General features: G+C 41.2%; 2 long non-coding RNA genes across 2 annotated transcripts in view; one reads left to right on the top strand and one right to left on the bottom strand.

The window, feature by feature from the left end:
• Positions 1-26,963, bottom strand: part of LOC133235198 (uncharacterized) — a 306,595-nt gene that overhangs the window by 14,249 nt on the left and 265,383 nt on the right. The window contains exon 2 of the long non-coding RNA XR_009732474.1: positions 1,001-1,151. This is a non-coding gene — a long non-coding RNA (uncharacterized LOC133235198). The remainder of the gene's footprint in view (positions 1-1,000; positions 1,152-26,963) is intronic.
• Positions 1-26,963, top strand: part of LOC133235197 (uncharacterized) — a 44,603-nt gene that overhangs the window by 3,033 nt on the left and 14,607 nt on the right. The gene's annotated exons all lie outside the window — the stretch shown is intronic.

Below are 26,963 nucleotides of genomic sequence, written 5' to 3'. Positions count from 1 at the left end.
AATGAATGTTTATGTCTCCCCAAAATTCATATGCTGAAACTCTAACACCCTATATGATGGTATTAGTAGGTAGACCTAATTAGTAGGTAGGTGGGAGGTAATGAGGTCATGAGGGTGGAGCCCTCATGAATGGGATTTGTGCCCTTAATAAGAAAAGATGAGAGCTTGCCACCTCTCTCTCTGTTCTCTACCACGTGAGGATAGAATGAGAAGACAGGCATCTGTAAACCAGGAAGAGGGCCTTCACCAAGAATTCAGCCATGTTAGCACCCAGAACTTGTGCTTTCAGCCTCCAGCGCTGTGAGACTTGCACCACCCAGTCCATGGTATTCTGTGTTAGCAGCCCAAACTCACTACCACAGCACCTCTTCCACAAAGTCTTCCTTGACTACATGAGAGGATTGCATTATTCCAAATCTGAGATCCAGGGGCTTAAGTTTCCCTATCTATACTACAGTGATCACAGGGATGCACTGACCATAAACTGAGGTAACGTTTGTGGAATCTGAAACAACATTGCTATCACTATCATGAAACTTTCTCTGCTCACCTCTTTAGATGCTTCCAGCTTAAAGCCATAGGACACAACACAAGTCAGTTAAGAACTAGACTCATCAGGGCACAATTTTCACCTCTAAGCAGTGCATGCTAATTAATTATCTGCAAAATGGTACTTTGTATCTGAAAGAAAGCATTGGAATCTGGGGCAAATACATTTTCTTGCTGTGTGACCTTGAGAAAGTCACTTTACTGTTCTGGTTGTCAATTTTCTTTTGTACACAGTGAGTTTATAAAACTAAAATTTCATTAAGAATACTTTTGCCTCTAGTGCTCTATGAGTATAATTACAGGTGGTGCAATCCTTAAAATTGTGTCCAAGATATTTATAGCATTAAGACTAATTAAATCTACCTAATCATGCCAACAGAGAACAAATTTCTATGCAATTACCATTTCTGGCTTTGTAAAGACAAAGTAATGCAAAAATTCATTATCTTACCACACCATGCAAAGTTGATCAGCTCTGTGAACTATGCCAGGTAATTAACAACAGGAGGTGAGATGCTCCATCTCATTGTTGCGGCATCATCTTGACAAAATTGCACAGTCCCTCCCCTTGTGCAGAGAATATTTTGCAATGTTCACAAGCTCTACAGAGAGTAGAAAAAAGTAAACTGAATTATAGATCAAATAATGACTAACATTATAATTTATAATAGCAGTAGCAGTAACATGTTCTTGTTTGTCAGACAAATACTCTGTTCCGGGCACTATGCCATGTTCCATGTCAATTATATCATGTATACAATGCTGTGAGGTAGGTGTTCTCATTATCTGTTTCTACTGTGGAAACAGAGGCTCAAAATGGACAAGTAACTTGCCCAGGATTACACAGCTGGTGTGTAGAAGAAATGGGATTCAGATGCAGTTTGAGCTGACTCGAGTCCTGGCCCTCAGCTAGAAGGTTAAACTGACTCGTATGCAGTATAACCAGTCAGGATTAGCATCCAGTTTGTAGACGACTGGCCCTGTAAGGTGTCAACAGAGAACCTGACATTTAGCTGCTATACATATGAATGGCTAAAAATTATGTCACCCTATTCTTATTTGTCTGTGTATGTTTCGCAATTCTTGGACACCAGCTGGGTGGCCTATAATTCAATTCAATTCGGACACAATCTACCTGGGACAGCATCAGATTCCAAAGATTAGGGGCTCAGTCCTGTAAGACTGTCCCTCCATACTTCAGATCCCAGTCACAAGTTCAGATTGCCACCTGGGCTTCTGACCAATTGGGTAGTACACTTGATGTTCCCATGCCTTCCTCCTTGGATTTAATTAATTTGCTAGAGTGACTCAGAACTCAGAAAAATATTTTGCTTGCTAGATTAGTAGTTTATTATATACTATATACATACTCAGATATAACTCAGAAAGGATAAAGGATATAACTCAGAAACAGCCAACTGGAAAATATGCACAGGGCAAGTAGGGGGAAAGGGCATGGAGCTGTCATGCCCTCGGAGTGCACCGCTCTCCTAGAATCTCCAACCTGGAAGCTCTCGGAACCCCATCCTATGGGTTTTTAATGGAGGCTTTGCTGGGGTCCAGCCCCGGCTGATCCAGGGTATTCGAAGGGGAGACGGCTTCAGCAACTATTTAAATATTCATCAAAGATATAAAGAGTAATAGAATGAGGATAGCTCAGTAGGAAAATTCAGTGGAGAAAAGAGGCTGAGTAGCTTGGTTTACGTGGGAGACCAATAAAACTTCAAGACAAGAAGCTTGCACCACTTACGTAGGCTGCAGGCGTCCTTCGGTTCTCCCGAAGGAGAGGAGACACTGAGGCCTCCCCAGTCAGATCTTAGAAACCCAGGCATAATTAGTAAGCATGGCGGGTTCTGTGCTCCAGATGGAGACTCAGCCAGAGTGAAAGAGAGAGTGACATGGGGAGACCAGTATTTCAAGAAACTGATCCCAATTCTTTATTTTCCGTGGTCTACTTTTATACACTGAGATGTTATGCAAAAGTCATGTGGGGTCAGCAGTCCTGACTTTTATCAAAGTCAGGTGCTTCATACAAATGTATACAGAGGTCTTAGGGGTGTTACATCATCTTCTGGCCAGGGGGCCTGCTGACAATTTATGACCCTCTCCTTGTGACAGCGGTCAGTCAACCAGGACACTTATTTCTCCAGGGGTGATTATTCTTAAAACAGACGCCACCCAAATAAAGTTACATTCCTATAGGGTGAGGGTGTAGTGGGTCTTAATTAAGGAAAGAATTTACTTAGCCTAAGGTCCAACGTGATTAATATCAAAGGTTAATACTTATTTCTTCTATATATTCATTAATGTGTGTAAGGGCAGGGGATGTGGAGTCTTAGCAACAAACATTGGCTCAACAAATGAAAAACCCTTCACCAATACAATTTCTAATCAGCCCACTATACTTATACCAATGGTTTTCTAACTTTTCCAAGGAACCTGTTTTTAGAAGGTTTAAAGCATCTCGTGCCTCTCACAGTTGGAAGGCTGTGAGCAATCACATGTGGCCGGACAAGCCTGTAAGGCAGGCTAGAGAACTTTCAGAGGAGTTTGTAGGTTGAAACATTCCTGTCACGCCCAGGAATTATTATTAACTGGAGCTCTAAGTTAACTCCTTCTCCGAAAGAGGTGGTGGGGGACAGCCTCCCGTAAAATCAGAGGTGTAGGGGAGAGCACAAAGTAGTAAAGTAGACAGGCTCTGGTTATGGGGGTAGATGCTCGAGGATTTCCAGGGGGACTCCTGAGGCTCGATCCCACCTTTGCGTATATCGAGCCTCCTTCCTCATGACCTTTGCCATGGGCGGAGTGCCTCACGCTGGCCCCAAAAAAGGCTTCTTACGTAATTCACTATTGGTGACTGATTCAATCACCAGTCCCTCTCCCCTGCCCAGGAGGAAGAGGTTGGGAGCAGGTGGGACTGAAAGCTTGAACCGTCTAATCACAAGGTTGGGTCCCCTGTGGACCAGCCCCCCGTCTCAGGTGCTTTTCCAAACTCAACTCATAATAGAGAAAGAGACGCGTCTATCACTCTCAAACTTCTGAAATTTGAAAGGTTTTAGGAACTGTGTGCCAGAAATGGAGATGAAAACCAAATATATATTTCTCATTATGAATCAGAATATCACGATGGCTCTACCAACATTTAAACTACAGAGACCATCCCACACGTGGGAGACTGTCACTGCCAAGTCCCCTGTGTGCCTGTCCCTTGGTCTTAGCTGCCAGGGCTCCTCCCTTGGGCCCCCCTTACATGCTCTACTTTGTGGTATAGCCTCAAGACCTAGAAGCAATGGGTTTTACATACTCATCATGGGGGGCAGGCCTGGACCCTCCCCCAGGGTTAAGGCTGGCATAGAATTTGATTTGTTGCTATCCTTGCCACAATGATTGTGAATTTAAAAAAAAACATATTACTCTTGGTCAACAGGATTATGCATCAATGTATTATACATGTTGAAGGCTGAGGGTCTGTGTCTTCATTTTCTAAGTGGATGGGATCAGAGACTGTATTAGTCTGTTTGGGCTGTGATAATGAAAATGCCATGGATTGAGGGGTTTAAACAACATTCATTTCTCAAGGTTCTGGAGTCTGGGAACTCCAAAGTCATGGTGCTGGCAGATTTGGTTTTAGGTGAAGGCCCTATTCCTGATTCATCACTTTCTCATGTGTTCTCTCCTAGCAGAAGGGATGAGGGAGTACTTTATCAAAGTACTAACCTTTTTCAAGAGGCCCCACCCTCATGAGTTAAGCACTTCCCAAAGACCCCACCTACTAATAACATCACAATGGCATTAAGATTTCAATCTGTGAATTTTGAGGAAGATACAAACATTCAGAATGCAGTACCATCCAAAGACCCCACCTCCTATGACCATCACACTGGGGGGTTAGGATTTCAACGTATGAATTTGGAGGGACACTTTCAGTCTGTAACAGGCTTCCTGAAGCACTGGTCTGAAATCAATGTTAAAAGCAATGAGTTGGGGACACTTCAATAACACCATTTTAAACACCATTCTCCAACAGAAGCAACTAAGGGCTCTTTGGTGAACTGACTGATTCTAGGGCACGGGCAGTGCAAACAGATGAGCCTGGAGCACTGTGGAGTGCAAGGTAGTAAGGGAGGACCCAAAGACAAAACAAGACCAGGGGATGTGGGCATATTACAAGGGCACACACTGACACAGTTCTGAACGGCTAAAGGTGGAACAATGTGAGCACCAAATAAGTGACAGGTTATAACCCCAAGAAGAAAATAAACACCCAGGAGCTCACAAAAGCAAGAAAGTGAGGGAGAACCAATGACTCTTCTTTAAGAAGAATTTCAATTGATAAATGTAAACAGAGTGAAAGAGAAAATCATCTTAAGCATACCACAGTAAGAAGTGCCACTGGGATGACACACCGATGGATACTAACATGGATGGATGGAATTTTAAGTAGAGAGTATTTGGATAGTTTCAAAGGTTCTCCTTCAAATATTTAGAAATAACACACAGGGGAAAAAGTAACTTTATAGTCAAGAAATCTGGAAAACCATCTTAGATAAGTGACCAAGTTAAGATCACCCCTGATACTTAGCAATGATCAGGTACCCCCTGATCTAACACCCAGAGAAAAGCGCATCACCTGCGTGGCATCCTTTTCTCTTGTGCATCCCCACTTAACAGCGAAGAAACATCAAACACACACAAAGGGAAGGGCTGTCTTTAAAACAAAGGCACAGCACTCTTCAAAAGTGACCAAGTCATGAAGACAAAGATAAAGAAGTTGTCATGGATAAGAGGAGACTAAGGAAATGTGACAATTAAATGCAATTTGGGATCCTAATTGGATCCTGGAACAGAAAAAAATAATCAACTGTAGAAAACTATTGAGATCTGAAAGAATTCCATAGTTTAGTTAATAGTAGTGTAGAAGGTTACTTTCTTAGATTTGATCGTTGTTTTACGATATGTAAGGGGTTAGCCCAAGGGGAAGCTGGGAATGTGGGAACTCTGCATGATTTCTGTTACTTTTTTCTAAGTCTAAAATTATTTCAAAATAAAAGTTCTAAAAAATGAACTTAGGAATCAAAGCCCAGTAGAGTTTTCTACATTATGGCATGCAAAGAAAACATTTTCCCCCTTTCATGTAACTTAATGGAATTGTGTATGGAATTTATCAAAATAAACACAAAAATTTAAAGAAAAATTAAACCACCAACATGTGTTAACTTAAAAACATTTATTCAACAAATCTTTATTGATCTCCCACCATGAGCTAGGTAATATGCTATCACAAATATATATTTTTTTCTTTTATAAGTATGACCATCACTTTAAAATCTCTCTGTGGTATGAAGTAGAATTTTCTAGACATAAGCCTATCTATTTTTTCTGGAGAAACTGTTTCTGGTCAACTTATGCCACCAAAAGATGCCCTAGGTGGCTGCTGGTGGTTCTATTTCCAAGTGTTATTCTGATGCCACTGGTTATGTGAGGGTTCAGGAAATTTTTGCTGTATTCTACTCTGGAACAATAAATTTTAGTGCCTGTATGTTCCCTCAGTAAATAAATGAGAACACGCTATCTCAACGCTCAGCTTGGGAAAGGTTAAGCTTAGCTGGCCTCTCACATCACAGGAGAAAAGAACCAGGAGCAGAATCTTGACAAGGTGCCATCAAAGTGTCCCTCCCACATCCCACCATGAATTAGGTCACTTCAATGTGATGTGACTTGATTTATGGATGCCAGACTATAGCTTCAATTATGTACATAAGATGGGCTGGGGAAATCAATCTAACCTGATAATTGTGCTCAGGGATAATATCCCAAACGCACGATTTGATGAGAGGATTACACAGCATCTTGCAGTGAGTAACAGGAACACAATTATGGGATCTTACAGTGGCTGCAGCTCACTCAGCTGACATGACATAGTTTCAACCTTTCTCTATCAAGTTTCTTTTCAGTGCTTCAGCTCAAGTGTTTACTTGCCTTGAACTTTGGACTGCTGATTAGAAAAATTAAGGCCTGCTTGACAGATTTGGTAGCAGTGAGCTATGAAATAAAACAACCAAACAAAAACCCCAAGAGCCAAGAGAACAGGAAGAATGTAAGATCTTACAGGAATTGGAAATAACTGTGGATGCAACAATTATGATAATAATAAGGATTTCTTTTAAAAGGCAGCTACATCTGTGAATCTACTTCTAATTTTTTAAAATATTCACCAGTTAGTTATATATTTAGAGGACAAACTAGTGGTTACCACTGTTGGGAGGAGGCAGAGTAGGGGTTGGGAACGGGAGGCAGAAACGATTGAATAATGACAGGCTCAGGGGTGTATGATACAACACAGCGAATACAGACAATATTTTGTAGTAACTGTATATGGAAAGTAACCCTTAAAATTGTATGCAACTACAAAATTTAAAAAATGACAACCTAAAAGGAAAAATGCAGCTAGAAGGTGTGTATATATGTGTGTGTATGTGTATATATACCCATACACACACACACACTGAAGGTGAACAGGTTATATAGGGGAGAAAAAGAACAGAAATAAAAGATATTCCTGAGGAATGAATATGGATAAGACAATAATGAGGAGTCTAAATACATTTGTGGGCCTCACATGGTCTGGTATCCATGCAAAGGTGTACCCTAAGAAGCACAGTCTTGGCACTGTGGGGTATTTAATGAAACCCCACTCCTTACTTGTGCCTCCTGAAAACAGTAGAGGAACCCCATGCACACTGATCAGCAGCACTTCTCCAAACCTCCTTCCTATATTATATCAAGTCACCAAACACTCTCAAGCCTAAGCTCAGGGGTTTTCTTCCTCTAGTCTTCTTCCTTTCCCCCAGTTCTTTATCATGTAGGTCCATTCTACTAGCCGTCCTCTTGCCTCTGATCTGCTTCTTGTGATTTTCATGTTTCCCTGTGAGAAGAGGAGCTCAGGGTCTTCACACTCTGCCATTTTGACCCTTCTGCTCGGCCCTACCCTGATCTTCTTGCTTGTGATTCTGTCTCATAAAAGATCAGGAAACTGGAGTCATTAAGACTCTCTAAGTGGGTATAGATGATGACAGAGGAAGCTGCGTGTGTATGTTTGGGGAGGGGGCACAGGGAACAATCCCATGTTCCTAAAACACCACAGAGAAGCTTGTGGCTTGTTCCAGAATCAACCTGGAAGTGAAAGAATCCCTTTTTTCCATGAAGAGGTTTCTCCTTTCTCACCACACAGCAGCTTCATTGCCATGCCCTCCATTACAGAAAGAGGTTTCTCAGACTTAAAACTTGAGAAATGCAAGCAAGGAGCCAATTTGTAATTGTTACCCACGGGTAATTCAGACACAGGGGGCCCGTAGGTAACAGCATTCTAGTTCTTGCTAAGCAGATGCTTCTGCATCCAGCCCTCTTCCCCTCGAAAGTTTCATAAAAGCTTTTTATTACATAATTATACTTCTGTGTTCTGTAGTTCTGTGAGGTAACTTGCAATTAGCATACTTAATTAGGAAATTAGGTGTTATAATCACAATATGGAAGGAAAATTTGTCATGAAGTTTTAACTCATAAACAAATGGATTTTTTTTTCTTTAAGGAGAAAAAAGCCCACAAAAATCAATGTTAACTTTCTGTTTTGGCAGATAGTGAGATTTAATTTATGTGCAGCTAAAAGGGAGCAGTCCATCTGTTTTCCAGATGGATCCTGCCTTCCCCTGTAGTTGCGGTTGAGTCACTCTGGTGTGTAACTGTCCCTTCAGTCGCTACTTGGGCTCTGCTTGGTGTTCTCTCTAGGGTAGACCTTAGGCTGATTTTCTGTGAGACATGCGTTATAGAGGGTTGGTGCTCAACTGATCCAGTTCATTCTATTCAAGATATGCTTGGTGTGCCCTACTGTGTGTTAGGGCCCTAAGGTAATAAAGATGGAGTTAATCAACTTTGATGGGAGACCAACCTCAAAATACATTGGGCACTGATACAGGGATACAGGAAATTAATGGGAACACTAAAGAGAGAGTGCCTAATCATGAGAGCAAGACAGCCACCTTATATGGCATTTCCCGGGCATAAAAATCTATGTTTGAGCCAGATGCAAATAACCTGTTCAAATATACTATGTATCCCACACCATAGTTCTTCACATGGAGTCCAGGAACCCCCTACAGATTTCATGAGTGGGCTTCATTTTCGACTGGGCCTGCCTTCATTCTATCTGAGAACAGGTGACGAGTTTACCTATCTTGTGACATGGAAGATACGAAATTATAGGTAAAATGTCATGAATCTGCTTTTTTTTTTCCCCTAAAAAAAATGTGCATGACTAATTTTTCTTTTGAACTTTTTAAATTCTGTATTGGGGTATAGCTGTTTAACAATGTTTTGATAGTTTCAGGTGAACATGTACATGACTATGTGATATATAAACAATGGTGTCTGCGACCCACAAAATAATAACATTTATCTATATTATATATACATGACATTAATTTCACAAATATTGCCTAGGTGACAGTGAAGGGACACAGCTCCTACTTTCAAGCTATCAAGGAAGACAAAAAACCAAAGAATGACATCGATGGTCAGTTAACCAAAGACACATGCTCCTTTTCCATAGAGCAGCACTGCTGCTAGGGAGCAGCTGTCCTGGCAGCGATGTTTCACAACCCCTCTTGCTTCCAAGTGCAGCCTCATGATGAGTTTTTGCCAATAAAATGTAAATGATGTGATGTGTATCATTTTTAAGCTAAGTCATGAAGTAGGTCCAAAAAAAAAAAAAAATAGGTCTTTTTTTCTCTTTGGCAATAACTATGCAAGATGGCAAAGCTACAAGACAGAAGGAGCCTGGGTTCCTGAATCCCCAGGAAAGGCTGCTTTGTTGAAACCTGCACTGTTAAGATTCAACAGAATGTGGTTTCAGTAAAAAATAATATATCCTAGTGGCCATTGACATTTTTGTGTTTGTATATCACAGAAGGTAAGACTGACTTGTGATACAAAAGCTAAGGTCAACAGAGAAGTGTTAAATGGAATGAGATACTAGAAGAGGGATAAGGAAGATTCAGGAAGCATCTCAATTAGGACAAAGCATCCAGCAACACCTCGGTGATGAGTGGATACCAAGGTGAAGGGCCCATGGAAGGTGAAAGGGGCTGGCAGAAAGTGGGTGATGGAAGGTAAGCATTTCAAGCAGAGGGGGAAAAAAAAAATGTGCAAAGCCCTGGAGGACAGAGTGAGGAGGGACTGACTGACAGTGGCCAGCAGTGACTGGAGTAGAGAATGAAATAAGAGAAAACTGCAAGGTCTAGATCCTGAAGGAGTTTAAACTTGATTCAAAGGGCAAGATCATGGTAATAATCTGATTTGGATTTTTCAAAGATAATCCTGGTTGTTGTGTGAAGGATGAAGGGAGCAAGATGAAAACAGGGTGGTTAATGGATAAGCAATATTCTAATGCTGATATGCAGGGACAGTCGTCCAAACTGATAAACAGGCAATCGGAAGACAGGGAAGTGACAGGATGATGGTGACTAGATAGGAAGAAGAATACACAGAGTGAGAGTCAGAGATCAATGTTGATATGATAGTGGAAGGAGCAGAGGACTCTGAACACATGATAATGTTGCCAGCCCTGGTTTTGCCGTTAGGTTGGTGTGTGGTTTTTATCTATGCAGGTTTAGTTTTACCTGTGAACTGGATGGTAAAACTCAGATTGACATATATACACTACCATGTGTAAAATAGGCGGCTACTGGAACCTGCTGTAAACACAGGGAGCTCAGCTCTACGCTCTGTGATGACCGAGAGGGGCGGGTGGGAGACAGGGAGGTCCAAGACGGAGGGGATGTATGTGTATGCATACCTGATTTACTTCATTGTACAGCACAGACTATCACAACATTGCAAAGCAATTATACTCTAAAAATGTTTAACAATGAAATAAAATCTGTTATCTATACAACAAAATAATGAGACCCTGCCTATGGAAGTGTTTTGTAACTCTGCAGAGCTTTATGAAGGAAAGGCGTTCACCTAGAGATAGAATCTACATAACCACAGTCCAATTTTCTTTGCCTCAGCAATCTAAGGATTGGAGTACTGTTAGGACCATTTACAGATGGAATTTCAGAGGGTCCACATGGAGAAGGATCACTTTCTACTCTGGTGGATCAACCTCACAAGGAATGCACAGTGGTGCCTCCCCCTGTGAGCCCACCATTTCCCTCAAGGTTAGTTATAAATGTTTCAGGTTGCCTCATCTTTCCTTCACTAAGTGGCATTTGGAAACATTGCATGCCTTGATGTCTTTGAAGTTATCCTGTCTTCCAGCACAGCCCCTGGCTCCATGCATCTGTAGCTTCCTTGAACTACTCTTCTATCTCAGTCTTCTGGTTACTAATAGCAATAAGATGGTCTCCATGATGGAGATCCATGGAGATCAGTGTTCTGAAGTCTCATTATTTCCACCAACGGCACCGAGGCCTCTACAGAGTTAGACAATAAAGAATGGCCTTTCCTTCCCTGAATTAATTTCTACAAGACCTCTTTGTGAGCACAGGGTGGAAACACACTTGGAACATAATAAACATTTGCTCTATGGCTCCTACTATCATATAACATGTGAATAATGCAGTTCTTTTCCTTTATTCCTGATACCAGCTGGGCTCACTGTACTATATTTGACAACTAATGATCAAGACATTGAGTTCATTAAAAACAAGTGAAAACAGAACCACCTCTACATTTAACTACTACAACGTAGATATTTAAGTCTGACTTGCAGAAATACTTGCCATTTTCCTACACATCTGGATCTTGCAAATAATTAAAAAAAAAACAAAAACACAACTCTCTTGAACCAGATTGACAAAGAATTTTTGGGACCAAAAGAAACCCAATTCAAGCAATTATTCTTACATGTACTTTCTAAGCCATGGCCAATCTTGGTGGGTGGCAAGTCATCATTTATAGTACAATGAATCTTTGATTGAAGTACCTTTAGGTCAAAGATAAAAAGGAGCAGTTCATACAACACAGCAGCTGGTATGACAAACTCTTTGCATAAAACAACAATTTGCAGCAAGTATAGATGTATCATTAGTGCTTTTGGAGTCATAAACCTCTCATCTGATTGCGCCATTTAAAATGTTTGATAGAGTGTATTGTGATACCTAATTTAGTTGTACTCAGGCGGCAGCAAGATGATGCACCTCATTTGTGCTTGCAGTTCATCAAATGTCTGCCATTCCCCTGTGATGAGAGAGGATTTCCAAAGGGAAAGGGAGGATACAGGGTGGAATACAGTGGAGACGGGAGCTGCCACCTTGAATGTGCCAGCCGGGGCAGGTAGACGATCCTGCAGGCCAGGCTGGGCAGCCCTCTCAGATGGTGTTCCTGCCTCACTGTGCTCCACAACTTAGCAGTAAAGCCTCCTATGTGATGGGCACTGCAGTGGTGGTGGCTTCTATCTGCTCAGCATGTATTCCCATCTCCCTTCTAGTAACAGAACCCCCTTTTCCTTTGAGAAACTCCTCCATCACCACAGGTGGTCATTTTGAGACTGTCAAGCATCACGGCCTACTCCTCAACACTGTGGACCGGACTGGGCACAAAGACCAAGCTGGGCCAGGCAGTACACTTCCCCTCTGGAAATGGTGACGGGCTCAGGAACAGGCCTGTGATCAAAGTCAGATCCTTAGAGTTCATGTTCAAACTTGATCAAATTAGTCAGACAGATAGCATGCTCTCAGTTTTAGCTCATAAGTTGTGAACACATAGGCTAGGGCTCTCAGAGAGACATGACACGGACAGTGTCAGCGAACACTCATACTCCACGTTCCTGAGGCCAGGAGCTACACGCACACTTGGGACTCCCGGGGTGCACATGCTAATATATTTCATTCCCTCCACTCCTTCAGGCAGCTGGTTTGGGTTGGGTTTCTGTTGCATTACAGAGGTCTAATACTGGCGACCTGCGATTCATGGGGTCGCATAGAGTCGGACACGACTGAGTGACTGAACTGACTGAATACAGTTAAACAAATGCAATTTCAATGAAGGGGTCAATTAAACATCTCCACTGTACTCTGACCCATACCTAAGCATGACTCATGCTAGATTTCTGATTCCAGAGTATATAAAATGATTACTCCTAGCACATTTCCTTTTTTCTTTTTTTTTGCAAGAGAGATAAAAATTACATTAGGGTGAAGTTAGCCAAGAGGCCATTTTTTCCCCCATGTGTGGAAGAAGATTGTTTTTCAGTGTTAGAGCTAGGATGTCACCATCTATCACTGCCATAACAGACTCTGTATACAGCAATTTCCTCTTGGACAAAGGCAGAAAGAGGTTTCTTTAAAGGTGATGAGATGTCATGGGGAAAAACAATCCTCTTCTACATGTGTATCCCGCCCTCCATTTCAAGTCTCCGTTTCCTGTCACTTTTTTTTTTTTAATGACTTTATTAAGATATGTATTCATATACTGTGTAATTCACACAGTTTAAGTGTATAATCCAGTGGTTTTTAGCATATTTACAGAGTTGTGCAACCTTCACTACAATCAATTTTAGATGCTGGGAGGGATTGGGGGCAGGAGGAAAAGGGGACGACAGAGGATGAGATGGCTGGATGGCATCACCGACTCGATGGACGTGAGTTTGAGTGAACTCCAGGAGTTGGTGATGGACAGGGAGGCCTGGCGTGCTGCGATTCATGGGGTCGCAAAGAGTCGGACACAAATGAGTGACTGAACTGAACTGATCTGAATTGAATCACTCCCAAAAGACCCGTTAGCAGGTATCTTCCAGTTCTCCCCTCTCCTCAGCCCTAGGCTCCCACTCATTTGCTTCCTGTCTATATAGATTTGCCTATTCTGAAATTTCATTTAAATGGAACCTACATTACATGATCTTTCGTGACGGACTTCTTTCACTTAGCATCATGTTTTCAAGGTTCATCCACTCAGGTATTCATTCCTTTCTATGGTAGAATAATAGTCTATTGTATAGATACACCATGTTCGTTTATTTATTCATTTGCTGATGGGCATCTGGGTTGTTTCCACCTTGGCGCTACTATGAACAAGCTGCTACAAACATTCATGTACAGTGTTTGTGTGGACATATGTTCTCGTTTGTCTAAGGTATGTTCCAAGGGATAGAAATGCTGGATCATATAGTAATTCTATTTTTAATTTTTTGAGGAGCTGTTGTACTATTTCCAAAGTGGCTGCACCATTCTGCATTCCCATCAGCAGGGTGTGAAGCTTCCAATTTCCCCATATCCCTGCCAATATTTATGTCTCTTTTTGATTATTGCCATCCTAGAGGATGTGAAGTGGTATCTCCTTGTGATGTTGATTTGCATTTCCCTGATGGCTAATTAAGTTGAGTACCCTTTCATGTGTTTGGTGACCATATTTTTCTCTTCTTTGGAGAAATGTCTATTCATATCATTAGCCCATTTTTAAACTGAGTGGTATCACTTCAATAGCAGTGCCAAGAGCCCTTTGGTGAACAGAATGTGGCCTCCCGTTTTGGAGCGACTACCTACTGCCAGGAAACGCCCTCTGCATGATAAACGGTAACAGGAAGATAAATGGAAAGGGAGAGGGCGAGGAGAAGTCAAGCATTTCATCCTCATCCTGGAGCAGGGGGTGAGCTGGATGGAGAGGGCAGGATTAAGTCTGCATACCACCTCCTTGGAGATGTCTTCCTTGATAGCTTTTATAGAGAGATCTTGTGAACTGTGTTTCATATTAGACCTCTTTTTGTTTTTTTTCATAACACTCTTAGGGCATAATTATTTCACTGCTCTGCTTTTACTTATTCACTTATTTATTTACAACTGCTTCTCAGCTCTTTGAGGGCAAAGTTCACATCTGTCTTATCAGCTGTATTCTTAGCACCTACTTTGTTGCCTGGCATAGTGCTTTTGCTCAAATATGTCAAAAGGACATATTTCCCTTTTTTGCTCAAAAAGGAAAACAGCTATATTAAAAGATAAAGTAGTTAGATTAGTTTACCTTCCTCAAACATCGGGGAAAACTTCACAAAAGACTCTTTACTAAATGACTTTCAGATAAGCTCACTCCTATCTCTCTACTGTTACACTTAGAAGAATCAACATGCATAGAGTGTTCCCAATGTTCAACTCGGAAATTGTGAACAATACTACACAGTCTGCTCATGTTCTCCACCCAGAGAAAAGTTCAAGTGAAGACAGGCTTCTCCTGCCCATGGCCCATGATTTATGGACCAAAAGGATTTTATTGATAAGGCCATGTTATCTACGTTATAATCCTACCATACTGAGCCCACCAGTGATGGAATTTAGACACCCAAAGCCTCCACCCTTTGCTTTGATTCCATATTAAGCAAAAATTGCTTTTGGAATGAGACTAACACATCTCATCTTACAAAGGCACAAGTTCTGAATTTCACTTTGCCACTGAAGCATCATTTTCAAGTCATTTCTTATATTAGTCATGTTTGTGTAGAATAAATGTTTGAAAAATAGCCAGAAAAAGGACATTACATTCCACATCGCATTATGAGGAATTTTCACAATTATGAGTGATTTTTAGTGCCTGTTCATCTATTTACCATGTTGCAGAACTCCAGAAAAATGCAATGGCCTTTCTCTCCCTTCTCTACAACTCTCCATCCTGAGCATTCAAATCAAGTTCCCTGCTGGTGGCTGACGGGATACTGAGGAAGAGGGCGTATCTAGGTTCATTTTCAGGTGGCCAGATGGGCACCACTGCTATCTTCAGAGACAGGGAGAAGAAGTATGCAAGGTGGCACTGAAAGCCAGTCTTTCTGGGTTTGAATTCTGACACTGACACCACTCACTATATATTTTTGGGCAAGTTACTCCCCATGTCTTTGCCTCCATTTCTTTATTTGTAAAATGAGGACAGTGAGAGCACATTCCTCATAGAAACAATGTAAGGACTAAATGACTTAACATACGCATAGCACTCAGAACTGCACTGGAAGAGAACGTTTATAATTACTTGCTTTCTTCTTCTTTCCAACTTCTCCTTCATCTTTGTTAATAACCCCATCGCCATATTGAGAATGTAGCAAGAATTCAGGGCACGTTAAGTCAACTGGAGACAAGTTCCACTTGGGCTATCTCCTCTGGGGCACCTGCGGGTCATCTAGTTAGGCATAAATGGAGAAACTGGCTAGGAGCTGCCGATGTTGTTCTGGGACCATGTGTATGCAGGTGACAGATGAACGCACAGCACTGGAGAAGAGTACACAGGTAGAGCAGGTGGAGGGAGAAGAGAAAGAGAACGATAGGCAGTGTCTTAAACGGGAATACAAAAAAAGAGGAACCCAGCAAGCACATGCTAGGTGGTTATAAATCAGGAAGACACTAAAGATAGTGCCGTGCTGCAAATGAATGGAGAAGGAAAAGGTTTAGTAAAGGGAGCGGCCCAGAATACTAAGTGACCTGCTGCTACTGCTGCTAAGTCACTTCAGTAGTGTCCGATTCTGTGCAACCCCTGAGATGGCAGCCAACCAGGCTCCCCCGTCCCTGGGATTCTCCAGGCAAGAACACTGGAGTGGGTTGCCATTTCCTTCTCCAATGCATGAAAGTGGAAAGTGAAAGTGAAGTCGCTCAGTCGTGTCCGACTCTGAGCGACCCCACAGACTGCAGCCTACCAGGCTCCTCTGCCCGTGGGATTTTCCAGGCAAGAGTACTGGAGTGGGGTGCCATTGCCTTCTCCGACTAAGTGACCTAGAAAGTTCAAATAATATAAGCAATTAAGGAGTCTATTGATTGAATAATCAGGAGGTCACCAGTAACATTTACTAGAACACAGAACAAAGAAATGGCTGAATTAAAGTTGGAGGCCATGACTTGGTACATAAATTATATAATATCCTCTGATTAAAAAAAAAAAAAAAGAAAGTAAACAGTTGATGCTAAGAACTTGGGGAACTGAGTCCTGCCTTGGCACCTCTTTTCCACCAGGGTTGTTCAGGCAAGAAGTTTACATCCAAGGAAGACTAATTCACAGAATGGAGAATGAAGTATAACTTTAGTAGTCACTTGGCAAATACAGAATCCCAAGGGGTGGCCTCTTTGATAAACACAAACTGGAGCATGCATCTGAACATCTGGCCTGGTCCTTGGACTTAAGCTTCTCATCTCTATTGTACAGTAGCAGACATTTAACCATCACAATACTGTAAAGTAATGAGTGAGTGAAGTTGCTCAGTCGTGTCCGACTCTTTGCAACCCCATAGACTGTAGCCTACCAGGCTCCTCCATCATGGGATTTTCCAGGCAAGAGTACTGGAGTGGGCTGCCATTTCCTTCTCCAGAGGATCTTCCCGACCCAGGGATCGAACCCAGGTCTCCCGCATTGTAGGCAGATGCTTTACCGTCTGAGCCACCGGGGAAGCCCTACAGAAACTAAAAGTAACAGAAATTCTAAATAAAGCTGAGGTGAGTGGAGGAGGAACAGAACATCTTGAAATAAGATGTATCCAGTCAGGCTTCTTTACTAAAAGTAGTTCCTGTGTTTTAGAAAACATGATTTGCCCTGCAGTATGTTTAAATCTTGTTATAACAACAAAACATTTTGTATGACATGCAGACAGGGATATTAGAAAGCCATGGCTCGTTAACACCACCTTAATATTACTCTCGGTAAAATAACCACACATCCTGGTTTTGCTTTTGGCACATTTCTGAAAATACGGAATAAAACTCTTAAGGAGGGCTTCTAATGTAAATCTGTGCTGCATGGTACCCCGCTATACTTCAGGTCGATGTGGAACCCTCCAGGGACCTCAAATCCCAGCACCTGGTCCTCCACCTCAAGTAAATCAGACAATGCCATTACTGCTATGATTTATTCCAGGCCTGAGTGCCTTATTCTCCTCTTCTTATATAGTGGAAAGTTTCTTGGCTGGCGGGACCTGTTTCCTCACCAGGAATTGAACCTAGGCCATGACAGTGAGAGCCCAGAATCCTAACCATTCACTAGGCCACCAGGGAACTCCCGGGCAAGCCTGATCTGAAGGGAAGTGTTACCTCACTTGTTGGTCTCTGTGAGGGAGTTTGCCATGCTGAATCCCTCTTGTGACTGTGGGCAGCAGAGGACTGTCTATTCCACATGGTGAGGTCATCCATGTACGTGTGGTTGTGGCACAGGAAGGGGTATGCTGATTCTAAGCAATAAACAACATCTTTCACTTTCAAGATAAATTTCCAAAGACTCACATGGCCTACGGAAAAGGAAAGAACTGGAGTCTGGAATGGCTTTTTCTCAGGAACGGTTGACCTTTGAGGACATGGCCATTGAATTCCCTCAGGAGTAGGAATGCCTGGACTCTGCTTAGAGGGCCTTATACAGGGGTGTGATGGCAGAGACCTGCAGGAACCTGATCTCTGTGGAGATCTTCTGATGGTTCTCATGAGGACGACCCCGCTATATTCATGGAGCTACAGGAAATCACAGACAAGTAGTCAAAAGGGAAGAGCCAGATGAGGGAGAGCCTGGCAGCTCTCAACTCACATGACAAAGCTAATAATCCTCCAATTAAAATAAATAAAGTAATTAAAAAAACAAAAGAAATAGAAAAAAAAAAAAAGGTGATGGGCAGAATGTCCTCACACAACTGGGACAGGAATTCCAGAGGAAAGTGGAGAGTGGCTGCATTTCTGGCAAGGCACAGATATCTGCTGCTGTGGACTGAATTTGTTCTCTGAAATTCATCTGTTGAAGCCCTAACTCCTTACTGTGGTAGTTTTTGGAAATGGGCCTATTGGAAATAATTTTGGATAGATGAGGGTGGGTCCCATACCCTTATAAGAAAAGAGTAGACAGAATGTTTTATGTCAGATGTATTCAATAAAAAAAGAGTGGTTTCTTATTCACATGGAAAAAAAAAGAAAAGAGTAGAGAGCTTACTGTCTCTTTTCCACTCTGTCATGTGAGGGCACAGCAAGACAGATGGCTGCCAGCCGGAAGAGAGCTCTTACCGGGAGCTGTATCAGCCAGCACCTTGATCTTGGACCTCCCAGCCTCCAGAACCGGGGGAACATCAATCAATGCCTGCTGTTCAGTTCAGTCGCTCAGTTGTGTCCAATTCTTTGCGACCCCATGAACCGCAGCATGCCAGGCCTCCCTGTCCATCACCAACTCCCAGAGTTCACCCAAACCCATGTCCATTGTGTCAGTGATGCCATCCAGCCATCTCATCCTCTGTTGTCCCCTTCTCCTCCGGCCCTCAATCTTTCCCAGCATCAGGGTCTTTTCCAATGAGTCAGCTCTCCGCATCAGGTGGTCAAAGTATTGGAGTTTCAGCTTCAACATCAGTCCCTCCAATGAACACCCAGGCCTGATCTCCTTTAGGATGGACTGGTTGGATCTCCTTGTAGTCCAACGGACTCTCAAGAATCTTCTCCAATGCCACAAGCCTATGGCATTTTGTTACAGCAACCCAAGCAGGCTAAGACAGCTGCTACTAATAAAAAATGGCTGCATGAACACCCCACATAAATATTCCTCCCTTGCTGGCTTCCTCCTCTTAGCACTGCCTCATGATTTTGCCCTGTGGATAACCTGGAAATGTAAGATGAGGGGCCCAGCTGTAGTGCTCCCTCTTCCGGTTATTTCACTAAGCTGAGATTCGGATTACCAGGCCATATATGTCCAAGGATGTGATTTCCATATCTGGCATATGACCTACAAAAATAATACTTTCTTGATCTTTTAAAAAGCACTCATAATGACTGAACACTTGGAGCTTATTATGTTCTTCATAGAAAACCATGAAATATTGATACATTTAATTCCAGGAACAACTTCACATGGAAAATATGACTGTATTGTATGTTACAATATAAAATCATAACCATAAACACACATCCATAAAAAACATGCTGTTGAATTAAGAGTGATTGGCTGTTTGCATTAATGTTTGCTTTCTACTTATTCATTTGATTTGATACCAGCTAGAACTCACCAGCAGATGAGCAGTAGCAGGTGCAGAAAAGATGAAAAAATTTACCAAAGAAAAGCTTAAAATTGAGAAAATTTTATCCAGTAAGTTATATTTTCTGAAAATTGCAAAAACCCAGCAATTATTCTAATTTAGTGATGGAACATATCCGTTTTGCAGAGACTGAAAATTCCCAAGTGTGAAAGTGAAAGTTGCTCAGTCGTGTCCAACTCTTTGTGACCGCGTGGACTGCAGACTGCCAGGCTCCTCTGTCCACGAACTTCTCCAAGACAGAATACTGGAGTGGGTAGCCATTCCCTTCTCCACGGGGGTCGTCCCAACCCAAGGATTGAACCCAGATCTCCTGCATTGCAGGTGGATTCTTTACCATCTGAGCCACCAGGGAAGCCCCCAAATTCCTTCACTAGTTCTTAAAATTTCATACTAAAATTGTCTGACATTATAAAGGGCATGACTTGTCTGTTAACAGACTTTTTCCTGTTTGTGGGGGTATGCTAGGTGGGTAAAGGCTAAACTTGCCCTTAGTTACATACAACCATATGTGAAATAGATTACCGTCCCATACATACAACCTCACTCCCATACATACAACCCTGGACTTGAATAGACTTAATTGGCAAGAAGATGATCCATTTGCTCACCACCACTGATGTTAAGTTTAACTCCAGCTTGGAGCTACAGAGAAAGGGCAAAGATTAACCATGAAGATGAGCCTGTGAACTGAACTTTGGATGAGAGTTTGTCTCAGAAAGCAGCCTGATATACATCATCTGAATTGAAGGACACCTGTCACAGTAAGCATCCGCAATTTATACCCAGAGGTTTCCAAATACCTAGCATGAAAGATGATCTGTTCGCTTCCAGGATTTCCTGTTGAAATCAGTATTTATTGAGCATGTTTTTATTTCATCTATAGATTTTGGACTCCCCCAAGTATACTTCCTCAGAGTCTGCATCTTGTACCACTTTCAGCTATAATCTACTGTTTTTATACTATTAGGGAGAAGGGAGTATTATTTTTTTAATTAATTGATTTGTTTTAATTGGAGGCTAAGTACTGTGAAAAGAAGAGAAGCGAAACGCAAAGGAGAAAAGGAAAGACATAAGCATCTGAATGCAGAGTTCCAAAGAATAGCAGGAAGAGATAAGAAAGCCTTCCTCAGCAATCAATGCAAAGAAATAGAGGAAAACAACAGAATGGAAAAGACTAGAGATCTCTTCAAGAAAATTAGAGATACCAAGGGAACATTTCATGCAAAGATGGGCTCGATAAAGGACAGAAATGGTACGGACCTAACAGAAGCAGAAGATATTAAGAAGAGGTGGCAAGAATACACAGAAGAACTGTACAGAAAAGATCTTCACGACCCAGATAATCACGATGGTGTGATCACTCACCTAGAGCCAGACATCCTGGAATGTGAAGTCAAGTGGACCTTAGAAAGCATCACTACGAACAAAGCTAGTGGAGGTGATGGAATTCCAGTTGAGCTATTTCAAATCCTGAAAGATGATGCAGTGAAAGTGCTGCACTCAATATGCCAGCAAATTTGGAAAACTCAGCAGTGGCCACAGGACTGGAAAAGGTCAGTTTTCATTCCCATCCCAAAGAAAGGCAATGCCAAAGAATGCTCAAACTACCGCACAATTGCACTCATCTCACATGCTAGTAAAGTAATGCTCAAAATTCTCCAAGCCAGGCTTCAGCTATACATGAACTGTGAACTTCCTGATGTTCAAGCTGGTTTTAGAAAAGGCAGAGGAACCAGAGACCAAATTTCCAACATCCGCTGGATCGTCGAAAAAGCAAGAGAGTTTCAGAAAAACATCTATTTCTGCTTTATTGACTATGCCAAAGCCTTTGACTGTGTGGATCACAATCAACTGTGGAAAATTCTTCAAGAGATGGGAATACCAGACCACGTGACCTGCCTCTTGAGAAATCTGTATGCAAGTCAGGAAGCAACAGCTAGAACTGGACATGGAACAACAGACTGGTTCCAAATAGGAAAAGGAGTACATCAAGGCTGTATATTGTCACCCTGCTTATTTAACTTATATGCAGAGTACATCATGAGAAACGCTGGGCTGGAAGAAGCACAAGCTGGAATCAAGACTGCCGGGAGAAATATCAATAACCTCAGATATGCAGATGACACCACCCTTATGGCAGAAAGTGAAGAGGAACTCAAAAGCCTCTTGATGAAGGTGAAAGAGGAGAGTGAAAAAGTTGGCTTAAAACTTAACATTCAGAAAACGAAGATCATGGCATCTGATCCCATCACTTCATGGGAAATAGATGGGGAAACAGTGGAAACAGTGTCAGACTTTATTTTGGGGGGCTCCAAAATCACTGCAGATGGTGACTGCAGCCATGAAATTAAAAGACGCTTACTCCTTGGAAAGAAAGTTATGACCAACCTAGATAGCATATTGAAAAGCAGAGACATTACTTTGCCAACAAAGGTCTGTCTAGTCAAGGCTATGGTTTTTCCAGTGGTCATGTATGGATGTGAGAGTTGGACTGTGAAGAAGGCTGAGCGTCGAAGAATTGATGCTTTTTAGCTGTGGTGTTGGAGAAGACTCTTGAGAGTCCCTTGGACTGCAAGGAGATCCAACCAGTTCATTCTGAAGATCAGCCCTGGGATTTCTTTGGAAGGAATGATGCTAAAGCTGAAAGTCCAGTACTTTGGCCACCTCATGTGAAGAGTTGACTCATTGGAAAAGACTCTGATGCTGGGAGGGATTGGGGGCAGGAGGAGAAGGGGACGTCAGAGGATGAGATGGCTGGATGGCATCACTGACTCGATGGACGTGAGTCTGAGTGAACCCCGGGTGTTGGTGATGGACAGGGAGGCCTGGTGTGCTACGATTCATGGGGTCGCAAAGAGTCGGACACAACTGAGCAACTGAACTGAACTGAACTGAATTACAATATTGTTGTGGTTTTTGCCATACTTTGTCATGAATCAGCCATGGGTATACATGTATCCCCTACCATCCCAAAATCCCTTTCCACCTCCCTCCCCATCCCATCCCTCAGGGTCATCCCAGTGCACCAGCTTTTAGTTCATGTTTCCTGCCTTGAACTTGGATGGTGATCTATTTCACACATGGTCATATATATGTTTCAATGCTATTCTCTCAAAGCATCCCACCCTCGTCTTCTCCCATGGAGTCCAAAAGTCTGTTCTTTAAATCTGTGTCTCTTTTGCTGTCTGGCATATAGGGTCATCGTTACCATCTTTCTAAATTCCATATATATGCCTTAATATACCGTATTGGTGTTTTTCTTCCTGACTTCCTTCACTGTGTATAATAGGCTCCAGGTTCATCCACCTCATTAGAACTGATTCAAATGTGTTCAATAGCTGAGTAATATTCCATGGTGTATATTTACCACAACTTTCTCATCCATTCATCTGCCAATGGACATCTAGGTAACTTCCATGTCCTAGCTATTGTAAACAGTGCTGCTATGAACATTGGGGTACACGTGTCTCTTTTAATTCTGGTTTGCTCAGTGTGTATGCCCAGCAGTGGGACTGCTGGGTTGTACAGCAGTTCTATTTTCACTTTTTTGAGGAATCTCCACACTGTTCTCTGTAGTGGCTATACTAGTTTGCATTTCCACAAACAGTGTAGGAGGGTTCCCTTTTCTCCACACCCTCTCCAGCATTTATTGTTTGTAGACATTTTGATAGCAGCCATTCTGACTGGTGTGAGATGGTACCTCATTGTGGCTTTGATTTGCATTTCTCTGATAATGTGTGATGTTGAGCTTTTTTTCATGTGTTTGTTAGCCAACTGTATGTCTTCTTTGGAGAAATGTCTATTTAGTTCTTTGGCCCATTTTTTTATTGGGTCGTTAATTTTTCTAGTATTGAGCTTCATGAGCTGCTTGTATATTTTTGAGATTAATTCTTTGTCAGTTGCTTCATTTGCTATTATTTCTTCCCACTCTGAAGGCTGTCTTTTCACCTTGCTTAGTTTCCTTCATTGTGCAAAAGCTTTTAAGTTTAATTAAGTCCCATTTATTTTTGTTTTCATTTCCATTACTCTGGGAGGTGGGGCATAGAGGACCTTGCTGTGATTTACATTAGAGTGTGCTTGCCTATGTTTTATAGTTTCTGGCTTTCAATTTAGAGCTCTAATCCATTTTGAGTTTATGTTTGTGTATGGTGTTAGAAAGTGTCATTCTTTTACAGGTGGTTGACCAGTTCTCCCAGCACCACTTGTCAAAGAGATTATCTTTTCTCCATTGTATATTTTTGCCTCCTTTGTCAAAGATAAGGTGTCCATAGGTACACAGATTTATCTCTGGACTTCCTATTTTATTTCATTGATCTATATTTCTTTTTGCCAGTACCATACTGTTTTGATGACCATATCTTTGCAGTATGGTCTGAAGTCAGGCAGGTTGATTCCTCCAGTTCCATTCTTCTTTCTCAAGACTGCTTTGGCTATTAAAGATTGTCTGTATTTCCATACAAATTGTGAAATTATTTAGTTTTGTGAAAAATACTGTTGGTAGCATTGAATCTATCAATTGCTTTGGGTAGTATACTCTTTGTCACTACATTGATTCTTCTCATCCACAAACATGGTATATTTCTCCATCTATTTGTGTCATCTTTGATTTCTTTCATCAGTGTTTTATAGTTTTCTATATATAGGTCTTTTGTTTCTTTAGGTAAATATCCCTAGGTATTTTATTCTTTTTGTTGCAATGGTGAATGGGATTGTTTCCTTAATTTCCATTTCTGTGTTCTCATTGTCAGTGTATAGGAATACAAGGGATTTCTGTGTATTAATTTTATATCCTGCAACTTTACTATATTCATTGATTAGCTCTAGTAATTTTCTGGTGGTGTCTTTAGGGTTTTCTACATAGAGGATCAAGTCATCCGCAAACAGTGAGAGTTTTACTTCTTCTTTTCCAATCTGGATTCCTTTTATTTATTTTTCTTCTCTGATTGTTGTGGCTAGGACTTCCAAAACTATGTTGCATAGTAGTGGTGAAGAGTGGGCACCCTTGTCTTGTTCCTGACTTTAAGGGAAATGCTTTCAGTTTTTCACCATTGAGGATAATGTTTGCTGTGGGTTTATCACATATGGCTTTTATTATGTTGAGGTATGTGCCTTCCATGCCTGCTTTCTGGAGAGTTTTTATAATCAATGGATGTTGAATTTTGTCAAAGGCTTTCTCTGCATCTGTTGAGATAATTACATGGTTTTATCTTTCAGTTTGTTAATGTGGTGTATCACATTGATTGATTTATGAATACTGAAGAATCCTTGCATCCCTGGGATAAAGCCCACTTGGTCATGATATATGATCTTTTTAATATATTGTTGGATTCTGTTTGCTAGAATTTTGTTGAGGAATTTTGCATCTATGTTCATCAGTGATATTGGCCTGTAGTTTTCTTTTTTTGTAGCATCTTTGTCTGGTTTTGGTGTTAGGGTGATCGTGGCCTCACAGAATGAGTTTGGGAGTTTACCTTCCTCTGAAATTTTCTGGAAGAGTTTGAGTAGGATAGGTGTTAGGTCTTCTCTAATTTTTTGGTAGAATTCATCTGTGAAGCCATTTGGTCCTGGGCTTTTGTTTGTTAGAAGATTTTTGACTACAGTTTCTATTTCAATGCTTGTGATGGATCTGTTAAGATTTTCTACTTCTTCCTGGTTCAGTTTTGGAATTTGTTCATTTCTTCCAAGTTGTCCATTTTATTGGCATATTTGCTGATAGTAGTCTCTTATGGTCCTTTGTATTTCTGTGTTGTCTGTTGTGATTTCTCCATTTTCATTTCTAATTTAGTTGATTTGATTCTTCTCCCTTTTTCTTCCTTGATGAGTCTGGCTAATGGTTTGTCTATTTTATTTATCTTCTCAAAGAATCAGCTTTTAGTTTTGTTAATTTTTGCTATCATCTCCTTTGTTTCTTTTTCATTTATTTCTGCCCTAATTTTTATGATTTCTTTCCTTCTACTAACCCTAGGATTCTTCATTTCTTCTTTTTCTAGTTGCTTTAGGTGTAAAGTTAGGTTATTCATTTGATTTTTGTCTTGTTTCTTGAGGTAAGCTTGTATTGCTATGAATCTTCCCCTTTGCACTGCTTTTACTGAATCCCATAGTTTTTGGATGGTTGTGTTCTCATTTTCATTTGCTTCTATGCATATTTTGATTTCCTTTTTGATCTTCTGTGATTTGTTGGTTATTCAGAAACATGTTGTTTAGCCTCCATTTTTATATAGTTTGCATTTTTATAGTTTTTTTCCTGTAGTTGACATCTACTCTTACCACATTGTGGTCAGAAAAGATGCTTGAAATGATTTCAATTTTTTTTAATTTACCAAGGGTAGATTTATGACCCAGGATGTAATCTATCCTGGAGAACGTTACGTGTGCACTTGAGAAAAAGGTGAAATTCATTGTTTTGGGGTGAAATGTCCTATAGATAGCAATTAGGTCTAACTGGTCCATTATATCATTTAATGTTTGTGCTTCCTTGCTAATTTTATGTTTAGTTGATCTATCCATAGGCGTGAGTGCAGTATTAAAGTCTCCCACTATTATTGTGCTACTGTAAATTTCCCCTTTCATACTTGTTAGCACTTGCCTTACGTATTGAGGTGCTCCTATGTTAGGTGCATACATATTTATAATTGTTATATCTTCTTCTTGGATTGATCCTTTGATCATTATTCAGTGTCCTTCTTTGTCTCTTTTCACGGCCTTTATTTCAAAGGCTATTTTACCTGATACGAGTATTGCTACTCCTGCTTTCTTTTGGTCTCCAATTTGCATGAAATATCTTTTTCCAGCCCTTCACTTTCAGTCTTTATGTATCCCTTGGTTTCAGGTAGGTCTCTTGTAGACAGCATATATAGGGGTCTTGTTTTTGTATCCATTCAGCCAGTCTTTGTCTTTTGGTTGGGGTATTCAACCCATTTACATTTAAGGTAATTATTGATAAGTATGATCCCATTGCCATTTACTTTGTTGTTTTGGGTTTGAGTTTATAAACCTTTTCTGTGTTTTCTGTCTAGAAAAGATCCTTTAGCATTTGTTGAAGAGCTGGTTTGGTGGTGCTGAATTTTCTCAGCTTTTGTTTGTCTGTAAAGCTTTTGATTTCTCCTTCATATTTGAATGAGATCCTTGCTGGTTATAGTAATTTGGGTTGTAGGTTTTTCTCTTCCATCACTTACATATATCCTGCCGTTCCCTTCTAGCCTGAAGAGTTTCTATTGAAAAATCAGCTGTTAGAGAGGGGAGTATTATACTCTGATTAAACTGCAGTTTTAGAAGCCTGAAACTCAGACTTGTCACCTTCACTAGTTTCTCCAGGGGTATAAAATTTTATACCTGCTTTTTACTCCCTTCCTTGCCTATAGCATTTGCTATCAATTTCCTTGAAATCTTGACCCCTGTTCAA

This window comes from Bos javanicus, chromosome 22 (genome assembly GCF_032452875.1).
Source record: "Bos javanicus breed banteng chromosome 22, ARS-OSU_banteng_1.0, whole genome shotgun sequence".
Taxonomy (NCBI): Eukaryota; Metazoa; Chordata; class Mammalia; order Artiodactyla; family Bovidae; genus Bos; species Bos javanicus.
The sequence above is the reverse complement of the archived record's forward strand: the minus strand, read 5'-3'. Positions and strand labels throughout refer to the sequence as shown.